This window comes from Lynx canadensis, chromosome A3 (assembly GCF_007474595.2).
Source record: "Lynx canadensis isolate LIC74 chromosome A3, mLynCan4.pri.v2, whole genome shotgun sequence".
In the NCBI taxonomy this organism is placed as follows: Eukaryota; Metazoa; Chordata; class Mammalia; order Carnivora; family Felidae; genus Lynx; species Lynx canadensis.
Window position 1 is genome coordinate 15860848 of NC_044305.1, and position 9232 is coordinate 15870079.

Here is a 9232-nt window from a genome sequence, read left to right on the forward strand (position 1 = left end):
TTACCCTTGCTGAGTCTCAGATTCCTGATCTGTAAAATAGGTATCTTGCCTGCCTTACACCCTGGCCTTCTCATCTCCAGTCCCATCAGCCCAGCCTTCTCGAAGCCCTCCGACTGCCAACCGTTCCCCTTGCTTGGAGCTAAGCCCAAGCCTCCCACCCCCAGCTCTGTTGGGTTAAATCTCCATTACCGTCGCAGGCATCCTTCCTTCCCTCCCAGCCTCCCTTCTTTTGGTCACTTATTCAATAAATATTTATTGAGCACCTACTATGGGCCAGGACTATAGTGGATAGCAGGTAAGACAAGGTAAAGTCCATGTTCTCATGAAGGGGAAATAGACAATAAACTAAAAAGAGATTAAAAACAGAACAAAACAAAACAAAAAAGCCAAGGCGATTAGTACTTCATAAGGGAAAATTCTAGTGGGGAAGATTGTTTTCCAGAAAAGCCTCTCCAAGGAGACACTTGGATTTGAACTAACAATTTATTTGAACAGGCACATGGTACAAAATTCAGGCAGTACACAACACCCAGCCAAAGAGGCTCCTATGTTGCCAGTTGCTTGGGGGTGGGTGACATTTGTGGCAACATTTGAATCATGAGAAACAGTAGCCGTTTGAAGATGGGGGAGAAGAGGAATCCAGGCAGAGGGAAGGGCAAGTGCAAAGGCCCTGAGGCAGGATCCGCATGCCTGGAGGGAGGCAGAGAGGAGAGCCGAGGTGATCAGGGCCCACACAGGGCTGGTGGGGAGGAGATGTGTCACTCTGTGCGGCGTGGGTATAATTCTCGAGTTGGGGGTAGGGTAGAGGTGAGGTCTTCTGATTTGTTCTTTATAAAAAAAACACTGTGGGGAATGGACTTAGGGGTCCGTGTGGGGCAGGGAGAGCAGCGAGGTGGCGACTGCAGAGTTGGGGATGGTGAAGACCAGGCCAGGGTGGCCAAGTGGGGTCGTGAGAAGGGGCGGGTTTGGGTGGTTTGGGGGGCAGGGCGGAGACCAGCAAGGGTCTCCGGCCCGCACTCTCACGACTGTTGCCACTGTTGGTAGCTCCGTCTTTGTGATTATTGGATGAACGTTACACCCTGTAACCTGGCACAGAGTGGGCACTTGGACATGTTTGCTGAAGGGATGACGAAAGATGAAAAGGCCCTTTGTAAACGGAGACACGCCCTTGGAGAAATGGCTGCGGTGACTCCTGCGTGCTCCCTCCGTCCTCAAGTGCCGGCACTCCCGGGCCACCCATCCCCGTGGGTGAATCACCCCCGAAGCCATCCTGCCTTGGGGAGCCTGCTTCTGAGAGGCAGCATTTTAGAACCTTAAGCTTCCCATGAAAGCCTGATATGTAAAATGTGTACAAAGTTATTTTTATAACTTCAAACACCTGAGAACTTGGGTAAACCAGACGAACGAAACAGACATGATTCTCAGCACAGATATACAAAGCAATCATTGAGAAAAACAAAGGCGTCTTATTAAACACCTTAATTTCAAGACAGGGCACACCTGACGATTGCTTCATTTGCGTTTATCCATCAAAGAGCCAGCAGACGCCTCCTGCAGGGAAGCCAGCCTCCCAAATCCAACTATTCCAGCATTTGGTTTCCTTCATATCAAAACGCAATCCTGCTCCATCCAGACAAGTATTTCCAAATGGTAACAATCTGTGTGCATGTGTGCTTTGAAATTCTTATGTCGTTTAAAAAATACACGTTTTTAAAATGCACAAAGCCTGGGGCACCTGGGTGGCTCAGTCGGTTAAGCGTCCGACTTCGGCTCAGGTCATGATCTCACGGTCCGTGAGTTCAAGCCCCGCGTCGGGCTCTGTGCTGACAGCTCAGAACCTGGAGCCTGTTTCAGATTCTGTGTCTCCCTCTCTCTCTCTCTGACCCTCCCCCGTTCATGCTCTGTCTCTCTCTGTCTCAAAAATAAATAAACGTTAAAAAAAAAAATTAAAAAAATAAAATAAAATGCACAAAGCCCACGTTAGCTCAATAATCATCACAAAGAGAGCACCATCACCACCTTGTCACCGGCGCCCAGATGAAGGACTAGAACCCGTCCAGCCCCCTAGAAGTCCCGCTTGTGCTTTCAGCTGGTCACTACCCTTGACAAGAGTAATCACAGTCCTGACTCCTAACAGCCTCCATGAATTTGCTCTGTTGTTGAACTTTATAGAAATTAAAATGTACAGGAGCGCCTGGGTGGCTCAGGCGGTTAAGTGTCCGACTTCGGCTCAGGTCATGATCCCGCGGTTCATGAGTTCAAGCCCCGCGTCGGGCTCCGTGCTGACAGCTCAGAGCCTGGAGCCTGCTTCGGATTCTTTCTCTCCCTCTCTCCCTGCCCCTCCCCCCCCCAAAAAAATAAATAAACATTAAACATGTGAACTGTGAACGGTGGATGTCTGGCTTCTCTTGGAAGGTCTGCCATTACTGGGCCCTCAGTTTCACGTGCCCAGAGTTGAGGGATGGCTGCTCCCAGTCACTGTGTGCATTCCATTCCCATTTTGCCACAGTCCCCACCACCCCCTTTTGCACTACACCCAGGCCCACCTCACCCACCAACATAGCCCAGCTGGTCCTGTAAATATTCGAGTCTTCCACTCCAGCTGTAATTCAGCAGAGGTGGCTCGTTATTGTGAGGTCCACACAATAAGTGGATCTGGCAGCCCAGGTTAGAATATAAGTTGTCTCCACTGGGTTGAACTTTGGAATTCACATCTGAGTGCTCAAAAAATTTATTGCCATTATTACCGTTTCAAAAAAGCGTTTTAGATGTATATTTCCATCTTCCTCCCTATCGTTACTACTATTGCCATTATCTCATCTCAAAAGCTCTTTTAAAATATAGTCATATGTGTAATAGAGGTCATGGTTAAATATGGGTACTCTGGGCCCAGACAACCTGGAATCAAATCATGGCTCTATTATTCAGGAGCTGTGTGACCTCAGGCAATTACAGAACCTCTCTGTGCCACTGGACAAAGAGGGATGCTAATAATATTTCTCTCACTGGGTTCTTATGAAGAGTAGATGAGATAATTCTTATAAGGTCATTAGGAAAGCACCGAGCACATAATAAGTATTCAATATAAGTTAGTTACTTATTATTTTAATTTTTTAAGTTTATTTATTTTGAGAGAGAGAGAGACAGAGAGAGTGAGCAGGGGAGGGGCAGAAAGAGAAGGGGAGAGAATTCCAAGCAGATTCCACACTGTCAGCATGGAGCCCGATGAAAGGCTCGAGCTCACGAACCGTGACATCATGACCTGAGCTGAAACCAAGAGTTGGATGCTCAACCAACTAAGCCACCCAGGTGCCCCTATAGATTTGATTTTGAAAATAGTATTAGGGTCACGTCGTGGAACCCCTAAAGCATCCCTTATGATACAGTTTCTGCAAAGCACCAATCTTGTCTGTATTTTGCCCATCTTATAGATGCCCAGAGGTGTAAAGGAGCCCCTCTTAGTGGCGCTCCTCCCCAGCCCCCACCTTGAAGCCTCTCCTCCATCACTTCCTCCAGATAGCTGATAGATACTGGGTTTTTTGTGTGTGTGCTCACCAGGCACTAAGTAACACACTGAGTGCTTTCCATTAATTTTATTCTGGCAGTCATCTTAGGAGGTGGGTTCTACTGTGATACCCACTTAAGAGATGAGATACTTTCTTGCCTTCTTGCTTTCTATCCTGCCCACCCACCCATGTCTCCAGGCCTATCATTCATTCATTATTCATTCATGCTGTATATGTTTGCCTAACTGTGGTTTCCTTGGAACTTTGTTACAGAGAAAACCAGCCAGGTTCCCTGGGTCCTGTTTAGTCATTGAGTCTAGTCCCTTGTCTTCTGGAGCCTGTTTTAAGACATTGTTGAAGGATTATTTGATTCAATCAGCAAATGTCTCTTACTGCTAGGGCTATGTGGCAAATGACACAGAGACCCTGCCCTCAAGGACTCGAGTCTGGTGAGGGACCCAGCTGACCAGGTTCTCTCCCCACAGTACAGGAGATAGCTTGAAGACAAAGCCTGGGTCTCTTCATCTCTTTGCCATTAACAGCAGGCCAACATCAGGCATGTAAATGAGTAGATCACAGTGTAGGGAGGGCAGCGGGTGTCCAGACCCCCCAGCCATGAACTCTTAGGCTCCAAGCAGGGAGCAGTTGGCATCTCAAAGGTGTAAATCAGGGTTTCTCAACTTCGCGCCATTAATTGGAGCTAAACAATTCTCTGCTGTGGGGGCCGTCCTGCGCACTGTAGGATGTTCAGCACCATCCCTGATCTCCACCCACTAGATGCCAAGAATGCTACCTCCATACTAGCAATGACAACCAAAAGTGTCTCCAGACATTGCCAACTGTCCTCTTAGGGGCAACGTTATTACAGGTAGAGAAGCACCGGCTTTACTGAAGCAAATTTAATGAAGGGCGTATTTACAGAGGCGTGAACAGGCTGAGGGAAACTTTAAGGAATATGGAGGCACCCAGGGACTAGAAACAGTGGGGAGCTGTTATCGCCCCAAGGCTTGAAGGAACAAGAGAGGGAACAGTGTTAGCACTCCCAGAGACGGCTGGAACTGTAGAAGCCAGACCAAGACAAGAGTGGGGACCTTGGAGAAATGCAGTCCCTGTTAAGATTAAGGCAAAACAGGGGTGAGATGGGGAGCGTAAACACCCCCACTTCTTTCTCCTCCTGCCCTTTAATCTAATACTGAGTCCTCCCTTTGATGGGATCCAGGGACCCAGTGGGAAGCCAGGAGGCATGGGTGCCTGTTGGGACACAGAGCAGGGCAGATGAGGACATGTGGAGGTGATGCGCAAATGGAAAATAACCATCGCGGGGACATGGCAACAGGCCCCAGACACTGGGCAACTGAGTTCAGTCTTGTTACTGGCATAGGAGTTCTCCAGGTGGAGCAAACCGGGAAAGGGTATTTCAGCCAGAGGGAACAGCATGTACAAAGGCATGGAGTTACAAAAGAGCCTGGCTCGCTTAATTGTTTATTTAATTATGATTGTTTGTTTGATTGATTGACTCTGATCTACGAGCACCGGATGAAAATAAAACATTCAAAATGGTACAAAAGGGCATAAAATGAAAAGTAGGTCTTCCTCCCCCCCCCCCCCACCCCCTGACCCCACCTACCCAGCTCACCTCCCCAGAGGCCACCTTTCTCTGAGGTCTCTTATCACCTTCTAGAATTACTAATGCAAATGCTAGCTGGTAAATGTATATGACGTGTGTCACTTAAATTTCTAACTTGACTTAATTTCACTGATGTTTGTGGAACCCCTACTGTGGGTAAAGAAATGGACGGAGAGTTCTGGTTTTGGAGTCTAAGCTCAACCCTTCACTAAACCTTGTGTGGTTTCCCATTTCCTCCTCCAGGCAAGGAGTGAGTCTCCAAGGGTCCGGCCACCAACGTGGGGTTTGCCTACAGTTGTGTTGTTCAACTGTGTTTTATGGATTAAACTGAATTGAAGCTGAACCACTGGCCAGAAACACATTGTAAGACGGGAGCACACGTAAGCCTTGGGTGTGGTTCCAGAGACTACATATTGTTGTTTTGGGGAGACAAATGAGGTTTCTGTCTCCAAAGGCCTGCTCTTGTTTGAGTCAACAGAACAGTCAGGAAGAAGGGAACACTATAGTATGGCCTCGAGGGTGGGCTGGGTTGGGAGCAAGTGAGGGAGTACTTGGCCTGGCTCAGACCGGCCCAGGGAAGACCAGGTCCTTCTTGGCTACCCCTGGCTGGTGTCTGCAGCCCTTGGGAGAGTTTGGAACCAGGAGGAGGAGCTTGGAGGGCCAGCAAGCTACAGATATGGGGAGTCCCACAGCCCACCGGTACACCTGTCAGTGCCTGGAAGCAAATAACCAAATCCAGGAACCAGACGCCCAGCCAGAAGCAGGGAAGAAGGAGCAGCTAGGAGCAAATGAAAACAAAGCCCTTCCTTGCCTCTTTTCTTCAATTCTGATCTCTCTTGTGCTCTCAAGACCCAGTTCTTTCCTGACAATGCCTATATGTTAAGCACTTAGGGCAAACATACCTACCAGGGACCAAACGCCTACTTCATGCAGGTGCTGACCACACACCAGCTCTCACTCCCCTGGCTGCTCTTCGAGGAAGGTGTTGATGATCCCCTGCTTTGCAAACAGGGGAAACAGGCTCAGAAAGGAGGGATGCAGGGCAGTGTGAGGTCAGGGATTGTAAATGTATAGTGATATCAACAAGCAATTTGTGACAAAGAATTGTGAAGTGTTGAGCACAAGATCTAAGAATCAGAGAGTCATCAAGTCCAGGAGTTCCACACTCACAGGTTACCACTGTAATCCACACCCCCCGTCCTTTCAACACACTGCAGATAAAACATCTTTCTCTGGCCCTCTCCCATCTGTTTAGGCCTCTTCTTCTCTCACCTGGGGTCTCGGTCCAGCCTTCTCTCTGGTCTCTCCTCTTTCCAAACTTGCACGCAGCAGCTGAGCCACCTTTCCAAACTCTAAGCACACTGTACCACTCTTCCCTTTAAAACCCTTCACTAGCTTCCCTTTGCCCTCAGGATAAAGTTCAAACTTCTTGACATGGTTTACTAGGTCCTCTGTCACCTGGCCATAGTCTCTTGCGACTCTGCTCCTCTCCAGCACCCCTCCACCAACTCTATACCGACCTCATCTTACCAGATATGCCACTATCTCTCCCTTTTCCTAACCCCTGGACCTTTGCACTTGCTGTTCCCTCCACTTGGACCACAGCGTGCACCAGTGCCCCCTTCTCTGGTTGGGATTTTCCCTCTCTCTTCCGGTCTCCTCTGGGAAGCCACTTCTGCTCATGCCCCTCTCAAAGAGGCTGAGTTGTGCCTCCTTCTCCACTTCCAGCCCCTCCCCACCCCGGTTCCTGTGCCTACCCACACGGGGGCTCACTATGTATCACATACGCCCATGTGCTTACCTGTGTCCCCATCAGCCACATGAGCTACAGGAAGGCAGAAACAGGGGTCATCTTTTCTCTCCTGAACCTGTAGCTCCTGGGAGTGTGCCTGCAGAGAAGAGTTGCTGAAAAAAGATATGTATTGTTAAATAAATCATAATATGTTAGAATCACAGAATCCCCAAATTTGAGAATCACGGATTTGGTGAGGCAAAAACCTGAATCTCAGAATCACATAATCATCAAATTAGAGAGCGTTAGAAACATGAACCGAGACTCCCTGAAGCAAGATCGCAAGGCTGGAAGAATCCTTGTACAGGCAACTCGTCCAAGGACTGTTAGTGGATTAGGAAAGCCCTACTTGTGCTCTTCTGTATATTTAATTTCTATTTTTCCATATGTGTATATACTATTACACTGATGTCTTTCACGTGTTGATTTTTATAATGTGTCCCTCTATCATATGTATTAAGCACCCAACTTATTTATTAGCCAATATTTATTGTGTATACAATGTACAGATACTGTGCTGGCAATTGTATTTTATCTATGGCTGCGTAACAAATTATCCTGATTTAAACCAATAACAATTTATTATGTCACAGTTTTTATGTGGTAGGACTTCAGGAGTGGCTAGCTGGATAGTTTGGCTTAGGGTCTTTCGTGAGGTTGCAGTCAGAAGGTCCATCAAGGCCATGGTCACCCGAAAGCTTCACTGTGGCTGGAAGATCCACTGCCAAGAGGGCTCGTCCACGTTGTTAGCAGTTGACAGGGGGGCCTCAGCTCCTCCCCATGTGGACCCGCTTGAGTGTCCTTACAACACGGTTGCTGGCTTTCTCAGAGCAAGTGATCCAAGATGGCAAAATGGAAGTCACAATGCTTTTTTTAACCTGGCCTTGAAAATCACACTCCTTCACTTGCATAGTATCCTAGTGATTACACAGGGTAGCCCTATTCAATTTGGGAGAAGACCTCACAATATGTGAATACCAGGAAGTGGGGCTCATTGGAGGCCATCTTGGAGGCTGGTTACCATGGTGGTGTAGTGACAAAGTCCATGCTCTTAGAGTTAACAGTCTAGGGGGAAGGGTAGAAGAAGACAATAAGTCAATATACAAATAAATAGATACTTTCATATAGTTGTAAGCATGAAGGAAATCACACAAGACAATAAATTAAAGTAGGGGTCAGCAAACAATGGTCATTGGCCAAATCTAGCCTGCTGCCTGCTTTTGTAAATAAAGTTTTATTGGAACACAGTCACTCCCATTCACTTTTGTATTGTTTATGGCTGCTTTCACACTATAACGGATTTAAGCAGTTGCAACAGAGACCATATAGAGTCTTCTATATTTAGCTAAGTTGGTCGGGGAAGGCCTCTTCAAAAGGGGACATTTGAACAGAGACTTGAATCATTAGAAGGGAGCAGCCAGGGGAAGAGCTGGGGAAAGAGTGAGCGTTCTAGAAAAAAAGGAACGTCAGGGTAAAGCCTGTGAAATGAGAACAGGTTTGGTGTGTTGAGGAGCAGGGAGGAGGCGAAGGGGGCTGGAGTCAAGTGACAGAGGGGCAGAGTGGTAGGAGATGACTTTGGAGGGGTGGCCAGGAGCCACGTTATATAGGGCCTGAGGGCCCCAGTAAAGGGTTTGAATTTTGTTCTAGGGATGGTGGGAAGCCACTGGAGGGTCTTAAGGGGGAGAGGTCGGATCTGGTAGGGATAGAAGAGGTGCCTGGTGTAGTTTGGCTCCCTCCTCTGAGCAAGACAGTGCTTCTGCCGCCCCTCTACGCACAGCGATCCCAGAACTTGTTGGTATTAACGAGACCTAGGTAAAGACATTTTACGTTATTTTGCTATGTGTTCAGAACTCGGAAATCCTTCTTGTCATAATTGTCCTTTCTTTTGACCCACTCTGAGAGCCTTGCTCTCCCATCTCTGCCTGACTTTTCTGGATCTAGGAAATCTGAGAGGCTGGTAAGAATACTGGATTTTGAGCCCTGGATTCTAGACTCTTTCCTGACATTGACCTGTGTGTGACCTTGAGAGAGTCAGGCAACCTCTCTGGGCCTTTGTTTCCTCATCTGTAAAATGAGGCAAGAGTCCAGTCTTCTTGGAGCAAGACCAGGTGATTAAAAGTGGGGCTGTGTTGGGCACATACACCACAGTCCTAGAGAGAGCCCGAAGGTTGGGGTCACGGGCTTGGTCAGGCTGGGGTTGCTGAGACAGACTTGGGTATCAGGAAGAGCACATAGTCTGTTGTCAAAGAGAATCCTGGCTCCACCACTTACTTGCCCTGTGCTCTGTGTCCTTGGTTTTCCCTTCTG

The 9232-nt window shown here is 48.0% G+C and overlaps 1 protein-coding gene across 1 annotated transcript in view; it reads right to left on the reverse strand.

Moving 5' to 3' along the window:
* TTPAL (alpha tocopherol transfer protein like) overlaps nt 1-6425 on the reverse strand; it is a 34795-nt gene extending 28370 nt beyond the window's left edge. Inside the window, exon 1 of the mRNA XM_030309544.2 lies at nt 6406-6425. The gene's annotated coding sequence lies outside the window, so the exon portion shown is untranslated. The remainder of the gene's footprint in view (nt 1-6405) is intronic.
* Between the last annotated feature and the right edge of the window lie 2807 nt (nt 6426-9232).